The 12,723-nt window shown below is 32.1% G+C and overlaps 1 protein-coding gene across 21 annotated transcripts in view; it reads right to left on the minus strand.

Annotated features, from left to right (window-relative positions):
- Nucleotides 1–12,723, minus strand: part of SOX5 (SRY-box transcription factor 5) — a 946,176-nt gene that overhangs the window by 371,689 nt on the left and 561,764 nt on the right. The window lies entirely within an intron of this gene.

The following is a 12,723-nucleotide window of genomic DNA, read 5'->3' on the forward strand; positions in this document are numbered from 1 at the left end:
TTAATGTTTGTCTCCCTTTTCAGACTAGAGGCTTGATGAGGACAAGAGCCATATGTCTCCTGTTCATTATTAAACCTCCAAAAACTACCACTGTCTAGTATATACAAAGTATTCAATAAATATTTCAAAAAGGAATATACAAATATTTTTCTAGTGCTTTAAAAATCTGTTGTCTCAAGTGCCATTCAGAAATTTCTATTAGTAACTATAAATATTGACAAGTCACCATCAATAATAATAGCTCATATGCGTTCAGTGCTTACTATCAGAGGTCCAATTGTAAGTATTTTATTTATATTCAATTACTTAATAGCCTCAAATTTTATTTTTTTTTACAGAAAGGAAAATGAAAGTTAGAGAGGTTAAGTAACTAGCCCTATATCATACAGTAGGGAACTATACAACCAGGATCTGAACACAAGCATCTGATCCTAGAGCCTATGCTGTACATTACCCCTAAGTAGGAGAAATTTTCAAACTGTTCAAGTCTCTGGTTGAATAACTGCTTCATGCCATTAAGCATTTATAGAACTGGAAAATGCTGGTGACAAAAAAGATCTCTATTCCATAAGCTTAACATATATTTATCAAACAGTACAATGGTACTGTTAAAACAGACAAGAATAGCCTGTTCTTGCATCTAATTTTTTCAATATCTACAAAATATTTTAGAAACTTTAAAAATATTTTTGATTTTCAAAATATGGGAATGGTGAATAAAAAAAAAAGGAAAATAACTGAATTTGTTTTGACTTCTAACATTTTTTTTCATAAAAAAACAAACACTGTAGTTCTAAGAATTCCAGTCTAACAACATGCACACACTTATAGTGTAACACTGTTACATAGAATTTATAAACAGCATTTTTTTTAGGTTATTACCTGCAAATTTTTTGGCATTTATGGCCATCTTCAAAGTAGACAAATTGTGATGGTTTCTTGGATTAGGGAAACCCTGTGTCCTCAAATACTGCCAAACAGCTCTCAGCAAGAGAAATCGCTGTGGCTCAGATAGCTTTCTGATCCCAGACTAGATCTCTTAAAATCTAACCCAAGGAAAAAGAAAATGTCTCCATGAACTTGGTACACCAAAATTTCAACTTGGTATATACCTACTTCTGACAGACATACTTATAATCTTAAGTGGTTTTAAAGAGGACGATGGTTTAATACCTGTCCCAAAAGTTTATATGTAACCTGAATCTAATTGTGAAAAAACAATCAGGCAAATCCCGATAGTGAGATACTATATGAGACAAATGGCCTGAACTTTTCAAAAATGCTGATGTTGATGTCAAGACAAAACATGGCAGGGTACTGTTCACAATTAAAAGAGACCTAGAAAGATGTGACAAGTAAATGCAATAACTGATACTTGACTTACTCCAGAACTTAAAGACGGAAAAACAAAACAAAAACAAAACAAAGAAAAAGCTATAAAAGGCTGTATAGGGAAAATTAGAAAATGTGGCTATGAACTATATCAAACTATATTACTGTATTAATGTTAATTTATTGGATGTGCTAATGTTATGGTTATGTAGGAGAATGTCCCAGTTTTTAATGCTACCCTGCAACTTACCTCAAATAAATCAGAAAAGAAAAAGAAATAGAGAAAGAAAAAGAGTAAAAGAAAACAAAGGGTCAAAAGTTAATAATTAGAAAAACTACCTGAAAAATATATGGATGTTCATCATACTAATAATTCAAGTTTTCTGTAGATTTGGAATTCTTTTAATAAAGAGAGTAAAACATTAAGAAAAATTCTATATCCAAATAATTGTGACATATTTTAGATGACCAGAATGTTTTCATTCGTAACAAATATAATGTCAAAAATCTTCTGGGCTTATAAGTTAGATCTGCCATCTTGATTTATAAAGTGCCTCAATGTCATAAAGAACAGTTCTAAAATAATTATACCTAAATCAAAACCATCAGTTTTGGCTATACAGAGGGTGCCAAAAAAGTGTATACACATTTTAAGAAAGGAAAAAAAACATTAAAATTGTAATACTCAATATATACCAATAACAAAAGGTGGGTACAAGTCACATGTGACTTCTGCAATTACAAGAGGTGCTCAAAGTGGTTACCATCAGCGTCCAGACACTTCTAACTACGGTGAACTACTGCTTGAGCAACATTTACCAAAGCATCCATGTGTATACATATTTTTGGCACCCCAGTACTTCAGTTAACAAATGGAAAATAGAGAGACTTGTAAATAATATTCCCATATAAATAAAATGGTAAACTGTAAATATTTTTTTATCCTGTACTTTTCCTGCACTGTCACTTCCTCTTATTCCTTTATTCACATTGATGTGTACTTTCATATTGCCAAACAAAGTATTCACTAAATATTTTTAAATGAATAAATCAAGATGGAAATGTTTCTCTATCCACATCACTCTAAATGTACATGTAATACTAAATCATATGAAAGGATATAAAATTAAATGCTACTTTAACTTCTTTAAATTAACTTGGTATGACTTTTTAAACTTAAATCAATCCAGAGGACCAATGAGATGCTGTGTTGCTCAAAATCTGCAGAAACAACACATTTATCAACACAAATAAATAATAATAGACAGCCTTAACATCCTTCAAATGAAGATATCCCCCGCTATGTTGTATTATACCAAACTCTAGGGTCTCAATGAGGTGCTCTTCAGGTACTCAAGCAGATCCAAAAGTGTTTTCTGAGGAAAATTCTTGCTTTGTCTCTATGTACTCCTAAATCTAGTCAATGTAAGGATAGAGGTAGGAGTGCCCTAAACAGAGGCAAGAATACAACTCAGTCAAGAACTGATTGTTCCTCATCTCTTAGCAACAGCCTGGATATAAAGGAAATAGTTTAAGGGACATACTAGCCTTTTCTTAGATCTCTGCCAGAAGTATCCCTTCACCAGGAAATCTGCATACCTGGCAAACATCAGTTTACTTATATTCTATACTTATAGAAATGCCTTCCCTCAGTAAGTTAGTTATCACTTAATATTCTTTCTCTTATCTGGTCTCGACTAAAAATGGCAATGTGAAAAATGCCTTATTAATCGTCTGTAATATTTCTATTAAAGACAATTTAAAGAGTCGTATAATAAATTACTGCCTCAGACATCATTGCTTCCCCCCAACATTGTGATTATTGATAAAATGATAAGTTTGTTTTCAATTGGAAATGATAACTATTAACCTTGTTGTGTTTGTCAGGTAATATGGAGTTATTCTTCGCCATTGTTTTAGAAAATATATCTTCCCTTATGTTTTCTATCTATCTATCTATCTATCTATCTATCTATCTATCTATCTATCTATCTGTCTATCTATCTATCGACACATAATATATATGGTATGTATAATATGTATAATATATAATTTTATTAAATATGTATTATATTTAATGTAACATAAATGTATGTATTATCCGTGTAATATGTAAAATAAAAGTGATTCTACGACATGAATATTTAATTTTAAATATTTTAATCCTTTTAGGAAGTACTTGAAGTTCTAATAAATCCTGTAAAAAACATGGGCTTTAACATTATGTACTAATTACTTGATATTTATGTATCCATATGCAGCCCAATATCATTTGCCATTTATGTGAAATATTCTTGCGATTCTTTCTACATGATTAAAATCTGTTCAAGGACGTAATAATATACATTTCCTGAGCATGATAAGTTTCACACTCTTTCTCATTTAAGCAGCAAAATGACCTAAATGATGGGAATTATTATAATCCCTATTTCACAAACGAAGAAGTTAAGTCATGGAGAGTTTACGTAATTCACAAAATTCATACAGCTAATAAGCAGTAGAGTTGTAAAATAAGTTTAAGCGTGTTGACTGTAAACCCCACCGGTAACTACAGTTACATGGCCTCTTCTTAGTAAGGTATCTAGAAATCAGAGAAAGCATCAGAGACCAGCCATATCTACATAGGGGAAAACATTTGAAAGATCAAAACTTAAAACAGTGACTCATTGAACAATTCAAACCTATATTACAATATATTAATTTAACAGAAAAATTTTTTAAATCCACAGAGTAAAACCAAGAGGTTCATCTTCATTCCCAAATGCCTTATTGTTCCCAGGAACCGGCAGTCTTTTTTAGTCACATTATTTTTTTCACACGCGATTGACTTTTCTACTCAAAATTACCAACACTCCTGCCTGCTACTCATTAAAATCAATATGTCATGGCTACAAATTAGATCAAAGGATTCATATATCAATTGTATCATTATGTACCAATTCATCACAAAGTTTTCTATATTAATAACACCATATAAGAGAGTGACACTGTCATTCTTAAAAGTTACTATACTCTAAAGAGGCTTCCTACCCATTGAGACAACAAAAACTAATTGGATAAACTTTCTGTGAAAAGACACTGCCTATCTATAAAGACATTATATCCATAGGTAGCCCACTGTAAAGAACTTAAGAGAGAGAGATTTGAGAAGTTTTACATTGTTACACTTCTTGTGCATTTGGACATTGGTTTCTCTCAAACACAGCTCCAAACAGCCTTTACCAGGAAACCTTTACATCACTGTCCACACATCTGGATTCCCACCTAGCACATCACCTGTGCCATGAATGAATGAATGAATTCAGAGAGGAGAAATGAGAACTTTACATCACAACCATTGTATGTTATTTATTTACAGTGTCTGCATTTTAATAATATTTCTTCAGTAACTAAAATAATGCCTGGCACAATAGGTTTTCGAAATACATTTGTTGAATGAATAAATACATTTCTGCCACTAAAATAAATAGACTAGAAAGTTCTGGAAGCGCTTTATTATGTGGATCGATACTACAATTTAATGATTCACAGTGAGGTCTTTGGAGCTGGTCTGTTTGGGTTGGTATCCTAGCTCTGCCGCTTATTTCCTGTGAAAAATCAGGCAACTCTCTCTGTTTCATTTTCCTCATTTGAGAAATGAGGATAACAAATAAGGTTTCTGTGAGGCTAAGGTTGGCACATAATAAGCGTATACTGAACGTCAGTGCTATCTTTATATCTATCTCCGTAAGTATATCTCCATAGAATAGAGAAAGAAAGAGCTTGTATCACAACTTGTGAGTCAATTGTAAAAACTGTATGGAGTTTCAGCTGGGACACAAAAGGGGAAGGTATTCCTACCGAACCACAAACTTCTTTGAACCCTGTGGAGACATTTCAGATATACATGGTGGCATTACAAAACGTAAATATAACTGTCCCTTTCAAACCTATATTCTCTAAAATCTATACAACCCTTAATCAAAGATCTTCCTTTCCATTGTAAGTCCATCGAAGTTTGAAGAAGCAGTATTCATTCAGTAAATGATATACACATCTGTGCAGGTCAGTGTGCCTACTCGGTTAAAATGTGAGACGATTTCACCTTCTTGTGGAAGAAAGCAAAGAAGGAAGACCGTTAATAAAAACTTAAGTCTTTCTGACTCATTGCTACCCTACTGAGCTGTGAACTACTAGACTCTAGATACAGATAGAAGTTTTCGTTGTCCTCCCTCCACAGAAAGGGACAAAACAGCACCATGAATAGAAATAGAACGTGAGCCACAAGTACAAGCCGTACGTGTAATTTCAAATGTTCTAGTTGCCACATTAAAAAAAAAAAAGTAAAAAGAAGCAGGTGAAAATAACTTTAATAACATTTTATTTAAGCCAGTGTATCTGAATATTATGATTTCAAAATATAATAAATATTTTAAAAAATTAGATATTTTACATCCTTTCTTTCAAACTAAGTCTTCAAAAATCCAGTGTGTATTCTATATTTACAGCAAATCTCAATTCAGACTTGCTACATTTCAAGTACTCCAATAGGGGCACGTGGCTAGTGGCTACAATACTGGAAAGCACAGACATGAAGGGATGCTGAGAGCATTTCTTTATACTTTTCACTAAAGCACATACTTCTTCCTCAAGAGCTAAAAGGTTCTCAATATATCTATGGTAAATTATACAGTCTAGACAAATCAATAAGCTAACGCATTCTAATAGCTCATTTTTCCTAATATTTAAAAATAGAAAATAGACTTCAGCTAAGGAAAATAAAATAGGTGAAATTACTTAGTCAAAAATTTATTTTTTGCTTATGTTGTGCTAAGTAAACAGCCTATAATAGCTGTTACCAATTACTCTCTAAATGTAAAAGCTTCTAGTATATGCTATTTGCCAATATCCTTTTATTGAAGATTTCTCCCATATCTTTAAGACAAATGAAATCGGTGAAATACTTAGATTTTGCCTCTAATTTACTATCTAGGGCATGATTTTCCTTTACTGAACTAGTGATGAAACAGCACTGGTCTGATTTTATACTATAAATTCCGAACAAATGGGAAAGCATTAATTTCAGAAGTGCTTCTGGACCATTAACTTCCATGCTGATTTGACATGCACCATAGTACTCGGGCAACAGACTCAGGAATATAACCTATTCCTAAAGCAAACAATATTTTATCTCATAACCATCTGGGGTTCATGTCCTTAGGGCCACTTGCATAGTGCTGTCTGGTATATTTTAATATCCTGAGGTACAGCACTAAGACCTACTTGATTAGCGCAACCCATTTTGCTAGGAAAAGAAGACTGGCGTAGAAGAGATTATAGAGAGAACAAATTTTGGATGAGGCCCTTGCCTGCATTATTTTAGCTGAAGAAAATCGTTGGTTCTACATGCTTTCAAACCCTATGGTTTTTCTAAGGTACCAATAAAAGTGATAGCATTCATAACGTGGACAGTGGTCTCTTTCACATATCGCCTATAGTTGCAAACTTAAGTGCCAAGCAGATGGTTGAAATCTGTTTTGTATAAAATGTGCGCTTTTCTCCCCCAACTGTGTTCTTTGTATTCATATTCATCCTAGGTTTTAGCCATCAAAACACTGGCACTATGTCGATCATTAGCAGAATTTTAGACAACTGGCAACTAAGGTATTCACTGTTCTCCACAAAATGTTCAGCTAATATTTCCCAGATGTATAATTAAGGCAAAAGATCATCTTCTTAAATTGGTATCAGCACTTTGGATGGCTTCTGGCTTTCAACAGATTATTTCAGTGGAAAACAATTTTACATCAAAAATAAGCATCCTTTTTCTCAGACGTTTTTGTTTGCTTGTTATCCAGCTGCCCATAAAAAGAAATCTATAAATTTGCCCAAGCTTACCTACAGTCTAAGGAATAGGTAGCTAGCTAATATAAAAACCTCTCATGCTACTTTTACTATGAAATCCTATGATATACTATGTTTGTATAGGTGAGCTTCTTTAAGTTATTGAATATTTTCTAATTTTCAAAATATTTGTACAAATAATACTTTAAAAAGCAATAGCATGTGACAGTTTCTACCCTAACAGAAAATCACTCTTTTTTGTCGTCCAATAATTTGTCCTAAAAAATGATTAAGTTTTATGATTATACACAAATAAATGAATTTTAAATTGCATAGATTAAAGCACAGGGACATGTTAAATCAGCAAATTCATTATTTTAATATTTGATATACTACTACTGATACTTCCAAAAACAACATTTAGTGTATCAGATTTCCTACATATAAAATGGGAAGAAGTGTGTTTTTAGAATATTCCGTTATTAGCAGTCAGCAGTCAGAGGGAACTATAGCTATATTGGTGCTATTTAGGTGCAAGTTACTTGGGATCAACAATCATAAGTGCATTTAAAACATTATAGTTGTATTAACTACAGAATTAAAAAAGTAAGTCAATAGACTTCTTATAGGTATTATTTTATATGCTAAAATCATTTCAACTATCAGATTATTATGTTATCAAACAAAAGTATATAATTTTTATTGATGTGCTGATCATTTTATATTTGCCAAAAATTCAACCTAATTTTCAAAGTTTGAATTCAGTGGCTTGCATTCAGAAAGATCCAAATATTTTTCTAAATTTTCTGCGTTTAAGATGACTCATTAGCACTGAAGGAAAAATAATGTTATACTCATTCTAAAGCCCATTTTATAGACGCATGGCTGAAACCCAAAGAATTTGAGTAACTTATACATCACAAAGTTTTAATTCTTGATTTAGGAACTGTAGGAACATATGCCAACTTTGTGTATCACTAAATGCTGCATGATAAAATATATTAGCAGTAAGTTGTCCAACTGAATGATTTCCAGATTTTCTTTCTTGTTTAACAGTAGGATATTTGCACATTTCCCTTTGGTCCTAGTTCTAAATGTAGTTCTGGTTCAATAAGGCTCTTTTCTTTTTGTTTGTTTGTTTATTTTTTATAATCTTTATGTACTAGGAGAATAAAAGAGTCGCACACATTCTTTATTCCTAAATTTAAAGTGGCAGGGAATACAATTTAAAATGTCTGTAACATAATTATTAAGCAAATAATTAATTTTAACATATATCTAATTCTTATGTTATTCCAAATATACGAACTAATATTTAAAACCTGAAACTCATTTGTACAAAGCCTTCATGATACCATATTCATATTTTCAAAGTACAGAGAATACAGAAGGTCTGGATACATAGTCAAAGATTATATTGCTGGTGGTATAACTGTACTTCTTTAGAAACACTGTGCTTAAAAGAAAAAGAATGCACTCTGCCGAATTTAAGATATTAAAAATATGTGAAGCTTCTCCTCTCAGATAATATAGCTTTTTTCAAAACACATTTCATTTGTTGTTCCTTTACTGCTTGCTTCATAGGGCTTAACAGTTCTTACCTTGAAATTGCCAACTACCAACTAATGCATATTTGGTTGGCTGGCCAGATGCTAATGCTAATAATTGTCTAATTTATTTTGAGAACCACTTAAAATCTCAGTTGATCTTGCCACTTTCTCGCCCAATGTTTTATTTATTTATATAAAGACATATACTGTTTATACAGCCCGTGTTGTCCTAATGCTCTACTGTCTATTTTTTCTTTTATCTTATCCTTACAAATACACTTGCAGCACTTTGACCCAAAATGTCATTTTCACGCTTTTCATATTCCCTCACAGTGTCTTGTTCAGTAATCCATATAGAATCTATTTTTCACAATATTTGTAATAGGTGAGGATGGTGACCTGATGCACCTGAGAGTTTCAAATACATAAAATATGAATCTTATCTTTTGAAAGATGTAGCTTCAAAATAGTTCATTGCAAACTTAAGCACTTAATCCTAAATAAGAATTATACATGATACTTAGATTTCAAACTCCTAAAAGAGACCATAGTTACTTGATTCTGCACACCACCCCTCCATTGACAGGTAAATTGAGAAGTGATTCCACATGTCAAGGCTGGTTATGTGGGATACTGTCTCCAAAGAGCTGAATAAATTCAAGAATTCTGACCACTAGAGTAAAGAGTTAGAGATCTTTCAAATGTAGCTCGAAGTGATGAAATTTTAAAGTTGAGAGATTTAAAAAATTATCCAGCCCATCTCTACATTTTACAGATGCATACACAATGACCCAAAACACCTTCTCAATCTGTAAGGAAAAACTAGGACTAGAGATCTTACACCCAGCTAATAACACTTTCTATTACGTTATGCTTCCCCAAAAAATTAGTGATGATAGGTAAATGTATATTTTTACCAAAAAGGAGCAAATTGTTCTATGCTTTAGGAGTAAACACTCAAAATCCACACACAAAAAAACACTGTTAATTTGATATGCATGCCCTAGGACTTCAACACTCAACTTTTTCTGCGCAACCTGAAATCTCAAATTTTACTCAAGCATACCTTGATTAACCCAACTTTTTAAATTCAAATCTTCCTTTCAATATGCACCACAATACCACCTTAAGATTTTTAAAGTTGGAATGCTATTGTATGTCCCTATAGCTCATGTCATAGGATTCTCTATTGTAAATGAGAAAGTGGGAGTGGATCTTCTTTGTATTTCTACAAAATAGTTCTTCTTTCAAGATTTTCTCTCCCAAACAGTGGCTTCATCAGTATTTGGTAGGATTAATCAAAATCAATTTATTCAATTTTCAATTACTCTATAAGTGAAAAAGTTTCTCCTGAATTCCAAACTTTTGTTATATGCATGTGTGTATTAACTATTACATTACACAAAATAAATTATTCTCATAACTGTTAACTGACTCCCAATTGTTCTTTAATTTACTTATAAAAATCTACATGGTCTACTCCTTCACTTTGACTCTTTAAATTGCTCTCAGGACTTCTGCATATGCTTTTCTTTCTCTAGAAGAATGCTTTTAAAGCATTACATTTTCCTAAACTGTTTATAGGTCAAATTAGATCCATTTTATTTTTCCAGTAATGCTACATTTTTAAGAAACAATTAAACTATAATATTTATACCCCATAATCCTTAGCGCTGTAAAAACAGTATCTTTCCTTTATTTCCCAAATTCTAGCTATGTGTAGGACTGGAAGGAAATAGAAGTTCTCGTCTCAGAAACAGCATTCATTATTGTTATCTGTGTTTTTCCATTCCTAGGTGTTCTGTTTGATTAATGGTACTTAGAATATTACATAAAACTTATCTTCATATCCTGATTATACTATGGGAGAGATGACCATCTGAATCTGATATTGTATATTCCGTTATCACGCATTCAAGTTTGAATCAGTGAATGAACCAGAAATTAAACAGTTTGATCACCAGTGAGTGCAGTTCTTTCTTTCTCTCCTAAAGAATATGAACACTATACATTATCTTAAAGAATCTTCAACATTTATCTCTCGTCATACAGATAAAGAAGAAAAGAAATATTAACAGTAGTTTGATGGGACATCTTCCTGCAAACTCTTGTCAAACATATTATGAAACTCAATAGCAAATAAAAAAACGAGGGTGGGGGGAACAAAGGGACCTCAGGAAAAGAGGAAAAAAAGTCTTTGGACTTTGTAAATTATTGCCCAACAAACTCTAGCTCAGGTAAATAAACCAAAGGAAGACTTGTGGGCAAACAAGTAATATCTTAACTCAAGAATTAGAATAAACATATTTTAGAGTTTTTTCAAGCAACCTATATTAATTGTGAATGAAAAATTAATAGCATAAATAAAGCATTACTTTTTTCATTTGTGTTCTCTCGTGTGAATGCGTATTTCTCATTTTCAGTGTTTGTATTTCTTTTTCATTAGAATGCCCTTTTATTAGATAAACATGAAATTGTTTAAAATGAAGTCAACAGATCATATGAAAGTTCCCAACCAGTTCTCAAACAATTTACCACTTTAGCATCTTCATCCCAATCAACAGAAAACAGAAAACAAACCCAAAATCAGTACTAAAGTACATGATTTACTGTATTGTACAATGAATTTTGACTAAAAATGTACCAAGAAAACACTATTTGGGCGATGTCTTCTTTTACTTCTAGATTAAAAAAATTATCAACAAGCAAAGCAGGTTAACCCTTTCCTTTCTTTTCTCAGTAATGTTCCTGAAGCCCTAAAGGATAGGACATATCCTTTATGAAACTGCTGCTTAGAGTCCCAACTGATCTAACTCTTAAACTGCCAATATAAAAAATTTATAAGGTTTGAGGGTACCTTTTTTTTTGGCCTTATATAGTGAATTTCATTTCTTCCAATTATAACTATTCCCAATGCATCTGATTCTTAGGTTTCAACGTGACAGAAATGATTGGGATAGGTAGAGCAGTCACATATGCGCAGACTATAATGAAACCCTATGCATCTCCCCAATAAGAAATATTAAAAAAGAAACTACTAATATATTTTTAAGAAAGATCATATCTTGTTTTTTAACATTTTCTAAAAAAAAAAAAACACATTCTTTCAAAGATGTTAAAAGCAGAAATAGAAACACTGTTACATATGAAAGTTTCAACGGATTTGCTGCCAGCAGCTTTTCTTTATAGTTTTCTTCTTACCTACAGTATGTGTTGGCACTGGCAGGTAGCCCTAATTCGTTAGTAGCCAAATTATTTTTGTCCCTGAAGTACGAGAAATCTCCATAGCACATGAATGAGACATGGTTTACTAGTTTACACACATCTTTATAACTCCAAGAAACTAAAACTCATTCACAAATGCTTTCGTTTCAGCAATGAGAAGGGCTACAGAATACCAGCGATAACTACCTTGAATTCCTGGTGCCCATTCTCCATGATAAAATGAAGAGAAAAACAATCTTATTAACTTCCATAAAGAATTTTCATCCTTAATGCAAGAAAAATAAAAGATTTCTATTCACCACACTCCACATTTCATTTAAGTCAAAATAGTTCAGCATAAAGCATGAAGAACAAACATCATTTAGTAATGAACCTAAATGTCTCCACATAAAAATTCATCATGACGGCATCATAGATTTAGATAACGTGGTTCACAATAACTAGCATCCTCACGTTGCATGATCACCAACTACATTTATATACTGTTATAACACCTCCACTAAGTTATAGAGAAAAATAGGAAGATGAAATAAACAACACTTAGAAATAAACATGTAACACAAGTGATGATATAGCCATACCAAAAAAAAAAAATCTCTGAGTTCTAAGGCAAGACAAAAGTAAATGTAGTAACACTAAAAAGCCAAGTGCCTGAAATGTTACTCAGATAAAAGAAAGATTTGAAATACAATGAGCCCAAGTTTAGGTCTGAATTGATTGACGGTTAGACACAGATTTCAAATGTCTATGAACATCTACAAGCTTTTGTCTTTAATTTTCCTTTTGTCATGTT

This window comes from Rhinolophus sinicus, chromosome 1, assembly GCF_057876585.1.
Source record: "Rhinolophus sinicus isolate RSI-liver-muscle chromosome 1, RSI-T2T, whole genome shotgun sequence".
Taxonomy (NCBI): domain Eukaryota; kingdom Metazoa; phylum Chordata; class Mammalia; order Chiroptera; family Rhinolophidae; genus Rhinolophus; species Rhinolophus sinicus.